Genomic DNA, 12,080 nt, shown 5'->3' on the forward strand with positions numbered 1-12,080 from the left:
CTTCCCTAAGCACGTCTCTTGGCTGAAAGCCTGCTGTTCTGAAGTCTAGGGTTGTAATTATGTTTTGGATGTGACTGCCTCTCCATATGTCCATGGACTCATCAAATAGTTTAGCCCTTCCTACCTGTCTGGTGGACCATCCCTCACCTCAGAGTAGAGCTAGTGAGGTCAGGTTGCTGACCAGCTTGCATGGGTGAGTTTCAGTCTTCTCTGGGGTTTGAGATTACCCAACCTCCTTAGTCTTGTCAACCAGTATTCAACTACTCTTTAGATTAACTTTTTTTCTGTACATCTAACTAGAATTTCCTGTGTTGCGATTTATGCTCGCTGCTCCTTGTTTTATTCCTCTGCACCTGGGAATGGTCTCACTCCATCTTTGCTATGTGCTCCCGTAGTAGCCAAAGGCAGCAGTCACTCTCCCTCTGCCTTTTCCATGTGCAAACCCAGGTCTTAGTTTTCTTGTGCATCCTAATCTTCAGTCCCCTGAGCATCTCAGTTGCTCTCAGGTGCGCTGATGCTGTCTTTATACTGGGGAGCTAAAGCTGGGTGCAGATGCCCTTAGAATACTAAAAAGGGGAAAAGGTACTTTTCCTTTTCCTTTTACCTGTGGATCTGCTTTTGCTGGTACAGCTCTGGATAAAGCTGCTGCAGTCTCTGCAGGCGTAACTCTCCTTACCCCTCTCACCAGTTTATTTCCTTAAGTAACAGATCCAGCAGAACATTCACTCTAGTTGGATCACTGACCACTGGTGCTGATACACTGTGCTTGCTGCTCTCTAAACCTCTTGGGTTTAGGAGAGCTGCCTTTCCAGGCTGCCTTACTGAGGTAGTTGGCATGAAGTCTCCCTGGGAGCCGGAGTTTGCTATCAAGAGAGTTCTTCCAGCTATCAAAAGAAGCTGCCAGCTACTGGATATTATTGTTGGCTGGTCTTTTTCAAGTGCCCACCATGATGTCTCCTGTGTTGTTCTGTCCTCTTGATCCGTACATTTCTGACTCAGTTCTCTAAGAATTGCAGTCTCTCAGAAGACAACAGAGCTAGCTGACACACGGAGTTCATATGAAGCATATTCTACTCCAGGTGTCCAGTGCACAGGGTTTTATGATGGTGTGCCTTCTTGTTCAAGTGTGTATGTGTATATATAAATATACATATATTGGATATATATATTTTTAGGAAGATCTGTCAGAGATTGTTTTGGGTGGGGACTAGCAGCCAGTTCTGTGCTGATGTTGCTTTGTTGTCATTTCACATGTTGGATGTCAGGACTCATTTCTCATTGCTGTTTGCTAGCTATGGATTGCCTACAGAAATTGTTTAGCACATAGAGGAATTTATTTGCATGTGTGTATATGTGTGTGTGTTTTGTTTTCCACAGAAAGACTTGAAATCTTGCATTTCCTGGTTTTGGAGTCCTGAGGAAGTCTGATACACATTATTGGGTTCAGGGGCTGCAGCTGCTGACTTTCAGAAAATGTCTCAAGGGAGAGTTTGTGTGCAAAGCTCTAAACCTGGAAAGCCCAGTGCAGACTCCTGACATTCAGCTTCTGTTCGAACTTCAGAGACTGAGCCTGTGAAACTGTGATTCCATGGATGGGTTGGGGAGGTGTCCATGCGCTGGCAGCTTGCCCAGATCTGCAATATCTGCTTTGCAGAGCTGTGTTCCAGTGCACTGGAACATTGCTGCCAAGAGGGAAGAGAACAGACCAGTGGCTTCCTACTGCAGCGCTTTCATTGACAGATCCCAAGCAGTTTTGCTTTACTATTGAAAATACAGTAGTCTGAGCAAGTTGACAATGTGGGAATTTGACTCAAACATGGTTTGAATGGATAAAATATAAAAATCATATTTGGAATGTTTTCTGCTAGATCTAATATTTTATTGGTTGAAGAAGACTAGATCAAACACAGACCCTAATAAAACCACTGTGGGATTTCTCTTCCTACCTCCTGTAGCGCTGCTGTGGTTTACTGCTGCCTGGAGAAGAAATGCAATGCCCAGTTCCCGTTGACGGTATGATGTGTGAATCAGCAGCATTATTATTATTGCAAGGGGGTATTTCATATTTCTGCCCAGCTGTCACTGTGTGCTGTGTGGCTTTCAGATAGAGTTCAGCAGCTTCCCTTCCTAAAGGCAGTCTTGTTCTCCCTTGCTGTGATGCAAGCACCATCTTTGGCCAAACGTAGACAGTGCTCTGATTTGAATTCTTCTTCCGGGGCAGTTTTGCATAACGTTCACAGTAAAATATGCAGATTTCACTTCGGCTTTAGCAGCATTCCAGAATAGATGGAAGGCTTTGAAACATGACCTGTGGTGTAGTAGCTGCTTCCCTTTTAATTGTTGTTGTTATTTCTTAAGGAAAAACATTGTCTCGTGTCCTGAACCCCTGCTGCTTTCTCAGAAGGTGCCTGATCCATAGTGAAGGAAATGGCACAGCCTTACCGCTGGGTTGCTTCCTATTGTCAAGAGCACGTCTGCTACTGCTGAGTTGTCCTAAATCACCTGCAATTTTTAAAAGCACCTTTCTTGTTCTTTCTTATTTATTTTAATCTATGTACAATGAATTTGGTATTCAGTCTGGTCTGAAGCTGAGCATTTTGGTTGTCCCCCTCTGCTCTGCTCTTGTGAGGCCCCATCTGCAGTGCTGTGTCCAGGTCTGGAGCCCCAGTAAGAGAAAGTCAGAGAGCTGTTGGAGAGGGTCCAGAGGAGCCACAGAGATGATCAGGGGACTGGAGCAGCTCCCCTATGAAGATGGGCTGAGGGAGCTGGGCTTGTTCAGCCTGGAGAAAAGAAGGCTATTGGGTGACCTCATTGCAGCCTTTCAGTACCTAAAGGGAGCCTACAGAGGGGAGGGAATCAACTCTTTGAAAGGGAGGATAACAGCAGGACAAAGGGAAATGGTTTTAAGTTGAGGGAGGGAAGATTGAGGTTGGATGTCAGGGGGAATTTCTTTACAGAGAGAGTGGTGAGGTGCTGGAACAGCTGCCCAGAGAGGCTGTGGATGCCCCGTCCATCCCTGGAGGTGTTCAAGGCCAGGTTCGATGGGGCCCTGGGCAGCCTGGGCTGATATTAAATGGGGAGGTTGGTGGCCCTGCGTGTGGCAGGGGGTTGAAATTCATGATCCTTGAGGTCCCTTCCAACCCTGGCCATCCTGTGATTCTCTTAATACAGATGTCAGTCCCATCACAATTCCCTTACAATGGTTTGAGTTGGATGCAATGACTAACAAACATAAGCACCGCTAAGAGCGCAGCAGCTGCAGGTAATGAGGCTCTCATTCCATTCCCCAGTACTGAAGCCCCATGCATGGAATTCCACATCTGGCCTGCTGGGTCATTTTACTGTGATGGACTACACCCAATCTCATTTTTGTGACTGCTCAGCAGATGTCACAGAAGTAGGGTGAAACATGAGCCATGGGCTGCCTGGGTCTGGATCCCAAGAGAAGTGGGACACGAATCACTGCGCTGCACTGCAGTTGGAAATGACCTTCACATGTGCAGGGGGGGGATGTGAGGTGAGGAACAAAGGCGAGCTTTGTGTTCAGCTGGTGAACCAGGCCTGGTAGGTGGGTGAGCAGGGTGATGCACTCAGCCGTATGCCTGTAAGTGCTCTCTGACAGGGGGAATGAGGAGCTCGACTGTGGCATTCGTTGGGCTCAGTGCTCGTCCAGCTGGCTGAGTGCAGTGTGCCTTGGAGAGCTCAGCCTTGTTGGCAGGCTCATCTTAAAAGGCAAAAAGAAAAGAAGTGAGGTTCCTAGCTGTGCATACAGGTGGTCTGGTTTGGGAAAGTGTATACAGTATGTCAGAGGAATGCGGAGATCATGAGGAAGATCTAAAAATAAATTTAAATATGGGGTATGGTGTGTGCTGTCTTTTATAAAATAAGAATTCACTCAGATTTACAGCTTCCCCACCTACCCTGAATGCTGGAAGCCATGGGCTGAGAAGTGGGGAAATGCCCATGGCCCCTAGTTAATTGCTGTTCCTCCGGTTTAGTTCTTCCTGGCTGCTGCTGAAGTGGTTCAGGAATTAAAAAAGAACCCAAACAAGCAGGAAGAAAGTAGCACTAATATAAACCTAATTACCACTCTGGGAGAAGTTCTCTGTTCTACCCTATATCCAATGTTCCTTTGTTTCTTAACGCCTCCAGCTCCTCCCACCAGCCCACTGCATGGGGCTTGTGCAGCACTTGTGGCAGCTGCTCCTGCAGTGACTGAACCTGCTGGTAAAATGGGGCTGATGGTGAAGGATTGTACTCCTAGCTTTTAGACAGGTCTCTGATTTGGCCAGGAAGAGCAATAATTCAGATTTATTTTCTGTTAATCATTTCCTTATTGCTAGTAAAAATACTATCCTTCCAAGAAGGGCGAGCGGTGTAGTATTTATTCCTCCAACACTGAGTTAGAAGTAATGAGAGAGAACCATCCATATCTTTTTACTTTATCTCAAGATATTTTTTTATTACCAGATTTTATTTATCTCGATCAGATGACGTTGGTTTCCATGATTTATTACAGCAGCTGATTTGCAGTACAGCTTGGGTAGATCCTGTTCTTTGTTTTTGATGTGGCTTCATGTCCTGTGAAATGGAGATGGATGGAGGGGAACAGCCTTAGGAAATAAGGATGATCTCTGACTAAGAAGGAAGGGGCACGTGGAAGTCGCACTGATGGCTGCATGACTCGTGGCTGTGCCCATTCTCATGACAGTGGTTCTTCTTGAAAATGATCTGAAGATTCTCATGGGCCAGATGTGGTTTCTTTTTTGTCTTTGGTGCTTTTTTGTTCAGATCAGTCAGATGTCGTACATGTATGCTGTAAAGCCCTGGTAGCTTCTTCCATCATGCAGTTTGCCCTGGACGACTTGGCACAGCTGTAAGAAGTGCCAACTATGATGACCTGCTTTTCCCTTTTTTGAAATCACTAATTCTTCAACAAAAAGTCAAAGTAAAGAAGGACAAATATTTCCAGGAGTAAAGAATGCTTCCAGAGTGAAACCAAAATGCATTGTCAGCTTTGCAGCGTTCCTTTGAGCAGGGTGGGGACTGCTGCTCCACTGGCATTGTGAGGGTATTTACAAAATCTGTACCTAAGTTTTTAAACTTTGCTCTGTTCTGTAGAGGGGAGAGACACTCCTCAGCAAACCTGCTGCTTTTCTGCAGTGCTTCTGTTATGATTTCATAATTGGAAAATAATTTCTGTAACAGAATATCAGACAGGCTTTAGGTTCATATCCATGTTGTCTTGAGCAGTTGTCCCACTGCACACACTGGGAGCACCTTTTGAAACACCTAGAGCAGCAGTGAGGCTGACGCCTAGAGCTTTGTTTCAAGGTGGTGCTCACTGTAGGTATGTGCTTCACATTAGCTTGATTCCCAGTCAGAACAGCCACCTGCTGGTCCGGTTCTTCCTCCTTTCCGAAATTGTTCCCTATATGTGTTTGTTTTTTTAAATAGCAGAATTCAAACTCTTCTTGACCTGTCCTGGCAGTGAAGCCTTTGGCTGAAATAGTGTCTAAACCCCACCATGATACCGTTGTGTAGGTGAACAGTGACAGCTTTGGCCAAATGTGCTTAGAAAGAAGCATTAGTGAAGGAGGGAGATGAACAAGTTGAAGGGATTAAGGGAAAGCAAAGCATCTGTTGTGCTCATTTAGTGCTTCCCAAATGGGAAGCATTCATGAAATAGCATTAGACTTTAAAGAATTTGTATTATTTTCAACTGCCAACCTTGCTATGGAACACAAAGAAGAGGGATGCTGTGTGTTCTCAGGGCTGACATCTGCCCATTACTGCTGCAAGTGTTGTGTTGCTGCTGTTTTCCTGCTTGAAACAGCTGTGCAGATTGATGGGAAACCCATGTGAGGTCATAAATAAGATTTGGTTGAGGAGCCTACAAAAATAGGAAGGGTAAAAGAACAGTTATTGGCTAGACCCACCAGATGCTAAAGAGAGCGATTCTAAGTATTTATTAAAGCTTGCTGAAGATGATTAAAGCCATAGAAGTCAATTAAAGCCAATAGAAGATTTCCACTGATTTGAAGGGGCCAGAAGTGTCCTGTGGGGACAAGTACACCTGGTGGGAGATGTCCCTGCTCACAGAAGGGATTGGAACTGGAAGCTGCTTAAGGACCTTTCCAACCCAAATTGTTGTATGATATTTTTGTCTTTTCCTGACTTTATCTGTATTAACACAGTTCACATGTGGCATTTATTTATATACAGCCATTTTAGGGCTCCTGTGTCTAAGGTCAGGATTTCATCATCTGAAGATTTCCTGGACAGAAATACACATGCACATGTCATGCAGCAATCACTATTTTTTTTTCTTTCTTTTTCATTTTATTCAGAAATCTTGCAGAAATGACTAAAACCTCATTTTTCTTTTGGGAGAGGTAGGACTTGGCCATATGTTGGCCATCTGTATATCATCTGAGAAGCCCGTGAATAAAATCTTTGTATTACCTCAGAAAGTAATCTGCAGGCAGCACAAATTTAGGAAAGGCACTTTGATTAATTGCTCTTTAAGAAGCTCAGTGTGTCCCTCTGGCCTTGTGCTGCTGCTCCAGATGGGGACGGTCTCCTCTAGCCATGTGTCACATCTGCCAGCCTGGAGTGGTACCCCTGTGTGTCTAAAATGGTACCGGGCACCGATGCTGCTGAGCTGCTCCTTTTGTGGAAGTCTGTTACTGAGGGGAAAGAAGGCAAGGGGATACATTTTCACATCTCTCTGAGCTTCTTCAGGTTGTAAGGACTCACAGAGGCTCGTGATGTCCCCGTGTGGACACACAGATTGTGGTGCTGCCCCAAAATGGAGGGTGAGAGCATGCACAGTGTACCCAGGGAGATGAGCTGCTCTGTCTGGTGTCCAAGCTCCAGGAAGCAGCGGGGAGACTGAGAAGCATTTGGGAGCCTGAAAAGGTGACAGATGGATCAGGGGAGCCACGCTCTGCCACTGCTGCGGCAGGTCTGGCATCTGGGCTGCACCAAGGTAATGGCAGCAGCCTGGGGAGCCTGAGGGCTGGAAGCCAGTTTCTGCAGAGCAGCGAGAGGAGTGCTTGTCTGCCTGCTCAGCTTCCACTGCCGGGCAGCTATGAGGCTCTGGCAGATGGGGGTTGTGAAAAGAGGAAGAGGCATTCGTGCAGGTTCTCCCTCCAAGGTGTGACCTTGTAGCAATAAGTGCAGCATCAAAACCAATGCTGCGAAGAAGCGAAGGCGCGTTGTTCTCATAGGTGACTCCCTCCCTCCTCTGGGGAATGAGGGCTCCCATCTGCAGGCCAGACCTCATCAAGGCTCGGGTCAAGGATGTTACCAGGAAGCTATTGAGCATAAGACAGCCTTCGGACTGTTATCCATTCCTCTTTCAAGTGGGTACCAATGATGTAGCTGCAGGAAGCCTGAGGTCTATCAAAAGAGATTTCAAGGCCCTGGGGAGACAGCTAAAGGACTCTGGAGCACAGACAGTGTTTTCCTCCACTAATAAGGAGAGACAGGGAAAGAAACAGGCGAGCTCAGGTCATTGGTGCCTGGCTTCAAGACAACTCAAGAACTCTGAACTGTATAACCATGGAAAAGGCTTTGGGCTGAAAGGTCTGCAGGGACCCTCCTGTCTCAATGGGGGAAATGCTGCTTGACCCGTAACCTGGCAAGGCAGATGGGGAGGGCTTTAAACTAGGATTGACTGGGGAAGGGAATACCATTAAGAACACTGAGGTTACACTAAGGGATGGCGCAGTGCTGTTAGAGAATGACAAGGCAAATGGGATAATCTGTGCTGATCCAGAGTGGCTGCAGTTTCAGGAGCTTCTATACCAACATTTTGTCCTGGTTTTAGCTGGGCTAGGCTTAATTTCCCTTGTAGTTATTTTATGATCTGGATTTAGGAAAAAACAGTGTTGATAACACAGTGTTGTTTTAGTTTTTGCTGAATGATGCTGTACAGAGCCAAGAAAGTTTCCATTCCTTGTACTGTCCTGCCAGTGAGGGGGCTGGGGCGGTGCAAGGAGATGGGAGGGGGCAGAACCAGGACAGCTGACATGAACTGGCCGAAGGGACATTCCATGCCACAAGGTGTCATTCAGAACGATAAAACTGGGGATATTTACTGGGGATATGGCCGCTGCCATGACTGAGTGGGCATTGGTCAGTGGTGGATGAAGGGAAGGCAGCAGATGTCACTATTCTAGATTTTGGTAAGGCCTTTGATACAGTTCTTTATGGCACCCTTCTGGATGGATTGTCCTACTGTGAAACAAACGAGTTCATACTGTGCTGGGTGAATGAACTGACTCGATGCAAGAGCTCGAGAGGTAAATGGGGCTACATCTGGCTGTGTACAGTTACCTGAGGTGTTCTCTGGGGCTCAACTCTAGAGCCAGTCCTGTCCAACATTTCTATCAACTAACTGGACACAGGCATGCATCCACAGCACGTCTGACAATGGCACAGATGGTGGTGCTGATCCCTGGAGGGACAAGAGGCCTTGTAGGAGGATCTGGATTGATGCGAGCATTGGGAAACCATCAGTGGCCCAAAGTTCAGTACACCTGGTGGGATGCCCATCGTGTAAGACGTGGGACCGTCTCATCCATATTGTTAGAAAAGAAAACAGGGGCAGTGGTAAGGGCAATTTGCATCTCATGCAAGGGTCAGTTATATCTTGTAAACTACTAAATAAAATGCAAACAAGTCAAAGATTGTCTCTGTTTGCAAAGAAGTAGCTGTTAAACGTGCAATTTTAGTTTTGGAAATTGTGACAGATCTGCTCCAGCTACTATAGTGGCAATTTGATTTTGCAGTGCTGTAACCATAGCAATTGTGTATCTTTTACTCTCATCTGGAGATCTTTGTGTGGGGGAAGTTGTCCAGGAGGGTGGATGTTCAAAGTCAAGTGGTAGAAAAAAGCTGAAATTCTTATGTGTTTGTTAGCGGAGTTTTTAAAAAATTTTACACCTGATTCTACATATCCTAAGTGTCTGAGTTAAATAGGGCTTGGGATGTGAACAAATCCGGAATTTGTCTGTTTAATGTTCACAGAGTCAATTCTGGACATAGAGTGGTCTAATTCAGCTTGAAAGGCTTTGATGAAAAATCTTACGATTCAGTATTGTTTTGCATTGTCTTTAGATGTTATTTAATGCCTGCACTCACACATAATGCGGTTGTAAGGCTGAGGTCTCTCACAAATGGTCACTCTTACAGTACTCTGAGAAGCATGTTCCATGGGGCTAACATGATGTAATTTTTGCAACATAAAATATAGCTTCTACAGGGTCAGCTTTGGGCATGGCACATGCAAGTACTTCTTGGCTCCTTACTTCGATCACAGCCTCCATAGCGTTCCCTTTCGCCTAATTTATCATGAAGTCAGCCTTATTTCTCTGTCTAAAAGGTATTTGTTAAAGCTCTCGTTATTCTCAGCTGGTGCAGTGTCACAGATACTGCTGACTCATGTACAGACAACTTGGAAAAGGTTTTACTGAGAAGATCCTACAGACTAACGTGAGAAGTTGTTTGTTTTCCTTTTGGGGTCTCCCAACACTTTCACAGCTTCACCAGCTAATTACTGAGGTATTGGAGCTGGTAGTCATTAAGATGTTAATTCTAGCATTTGTTTTAGCCACCCAGATCAACTTGGATTTTCTGGTCTTTGAAGTTGACAGTAAGAAATCAAGTTGGACCTTGAGATGGGAAAACACTGTATCTGTTTTAAATTCCCACAAGAGAGGCAATATTTGGAATAGCTAATAATGATTTATTTATACTCAGTTGTAATCAAGATAACATTTCCATTGGTCTCCAGGAGTGAGATTTCTCTGTGTCTCAGAGCATTACTGGGTCTGTTCCTAAACTTATATTTCAGTGAGTTATTTGTGAAGACATTTTGCTATGTGACAAAATTAAACGCTCTGCGTTTGTCATGCGTATGTGTTACCATCTCTGTGCTGATGACATCTCCCTCAGGGCACTCTCATATATAAAACCAACTCTTTAGCATAAATAGTTGTTCAAATTAAGTGCAGGAAGCAAATGGTAGATGTATGTCTCTTACTGATTTCTGTATTCTACACTCCCTGCAATGTGATCTTTAGCCAGAAAAGTAGGTTAGTAATGATTTCAGAGTACCTGATTGTATGTATTATTTGGTGTGATAGAAGAATGGCAAAGAAAGCATCATCTCTTCTTAATGAATTCCAACAAACAAAAGGAAGGTTTATTAATAAACCGAATCTGTCAAAACACACTATGCATAAATGCTGTATTATAAAGGAAGTGCTGTATGTTTCACAACAAATCTCATTATTCTTATGTGGAATGTCTTTCTTCTTCTTTCATGCCCTGGATAAGCTGGGTCAGCTTCTATGTCTCTCACTCCTCACCCTGGGTCTCAGCGCTGCCCAATTCCTCAGCAGACAGCCAAGCAGAAGTGGGAGTTATTGCTGAGAGAACAGCACACGCTGTTGGACTTTTGCCCCCCTTTCTTTCCATTTCCTCCATTGCTTCCATTCATCCTGTTAGAGCACAGTTTCTGTGGCCTCTTGTGATTAGACAAGCACTTGTTTCCACGATAGAAATTGTGTGATTATGGATATCATTTTAATATCAACTGAGGTCACTTTCTTATGAAACCTTTGGAACAGCTTGTTAAGAACGTACGGCTTCCCTAGGAAAAGAAGGGGCAAATTCTGTTCCCAAACCCACCACCATGTTGTATTTCTTCTCATGCTCTTTGTACCACAGCTCATGGATTCCTGAGCCAGGATATCTGATTAAAAGAAGTAGTAACACACATTTAAAAGAATTCAAACTTGCATCATCCATGACAGCTGGATGAGGAACAGAGTGACATCCTGCCATCATTCAGGCTCTTAGATTAAACTCTCTGTCAACTGTATATCTCTCTAAGAAGGTGAACAGATATTTCTGTCAACACCCAGCCTATATTTAAAGCTCTGGGCTTTGAACTGATGTTTGAAGGCTTGAGTCACTGTAGGGACTATTTGTCATCTATATTGTCTTTGCCCGCCTGGAAGATTTTGTAGCCCTCAGCTGCTCTTAGAAATAAATCAGCTGGGCAATTCCCTTCAAATTGGAACTGAAGAGCATTAGAAAATTCAGGGATCCTCAGGTGACTAACCATAATGGTGGAGGAAGGGAAAAGACTAAAATCAAGAGAGGCCCATGCGAGGAAAAAGAGTGCATACACTCTGGGAAAGAGAGGAATACGGCAGATGCAGAACAGAAAAGGTGGAAAGCAGGAGAGCTGGAGTCTGGCAGATGAATAGTCTTCATGTTGGGCACTGCTAGGTCTGCTCCCTCCTTGCTCTGCTATGACCTTTCTCCTGGTAGCTCAGCCAGGGAAGGCTCTCTGCTATGTCATCTGGGATAACTCAGTATTAAGGCACAGAGCTTCCACAAGAAGAGGAAGATGTTTGTTTTGAGCCAAACTTTGCTGCTATGGCCTTCAGATAGAGTAACCTACAAAGATTTTAGTCCTAATTTTTGTGGAACGTATGAGAGGGGAGTTAACCAGGAAACCTGCATTTTCAGCTTTCCATATTGGATCTGCTGGAAGCCTGTGCTGTGCTGTCCTTGAGGGCAAACCTACGCTCTGGTCTCACATGAGATTGAGAAGTCCTTTTTCAGTGTGGCTGATTGTAGGCAGGTTTTGCGGTGCTGGTTAGATATATTGAAATGTTTGGTTAATAAAACCCTTCTCAAAGAAAAGAACAAAAAACCCAGTTACCAACCAAAAAAAGAAAAACAAGCAAACAAAAAACAAGTTACAACCCTAAAAATTCCCAAACACCGAGTACCCAGAATTCTCCTTAAATGCAAGTTAGTTTTGCCAAGAATGCCTGTTCAAAGTCTATCTTCCTGGTTGTCGGCTTCCTAAAAAACCCATTTTGTTTATGACAGCATCAACCCCATGAAGAAAATAATTGTCCATTGAAGAGAAACAAATCCAACCTACCAGCTTCAAAGCTCTCTACTTCAATTGCTACATGCATTAGGCAGTTTGACATCTACACTCAAGAAGCTAACAAAAGACAGCAGCCTTAATATATTCCTGATTTGGT

This window comes from Tetrao urogallus (genome assembly GCF_951394365.1).
Source record: "Tetrao urogallus genome assembly, chromosome: 16".
NCBI classification, from domain to species: Eukaryota; Metazoa; Chordata; class Aves; order Galliformes; family Phasianidae; genus Tetrao; species Tetrao urogallus.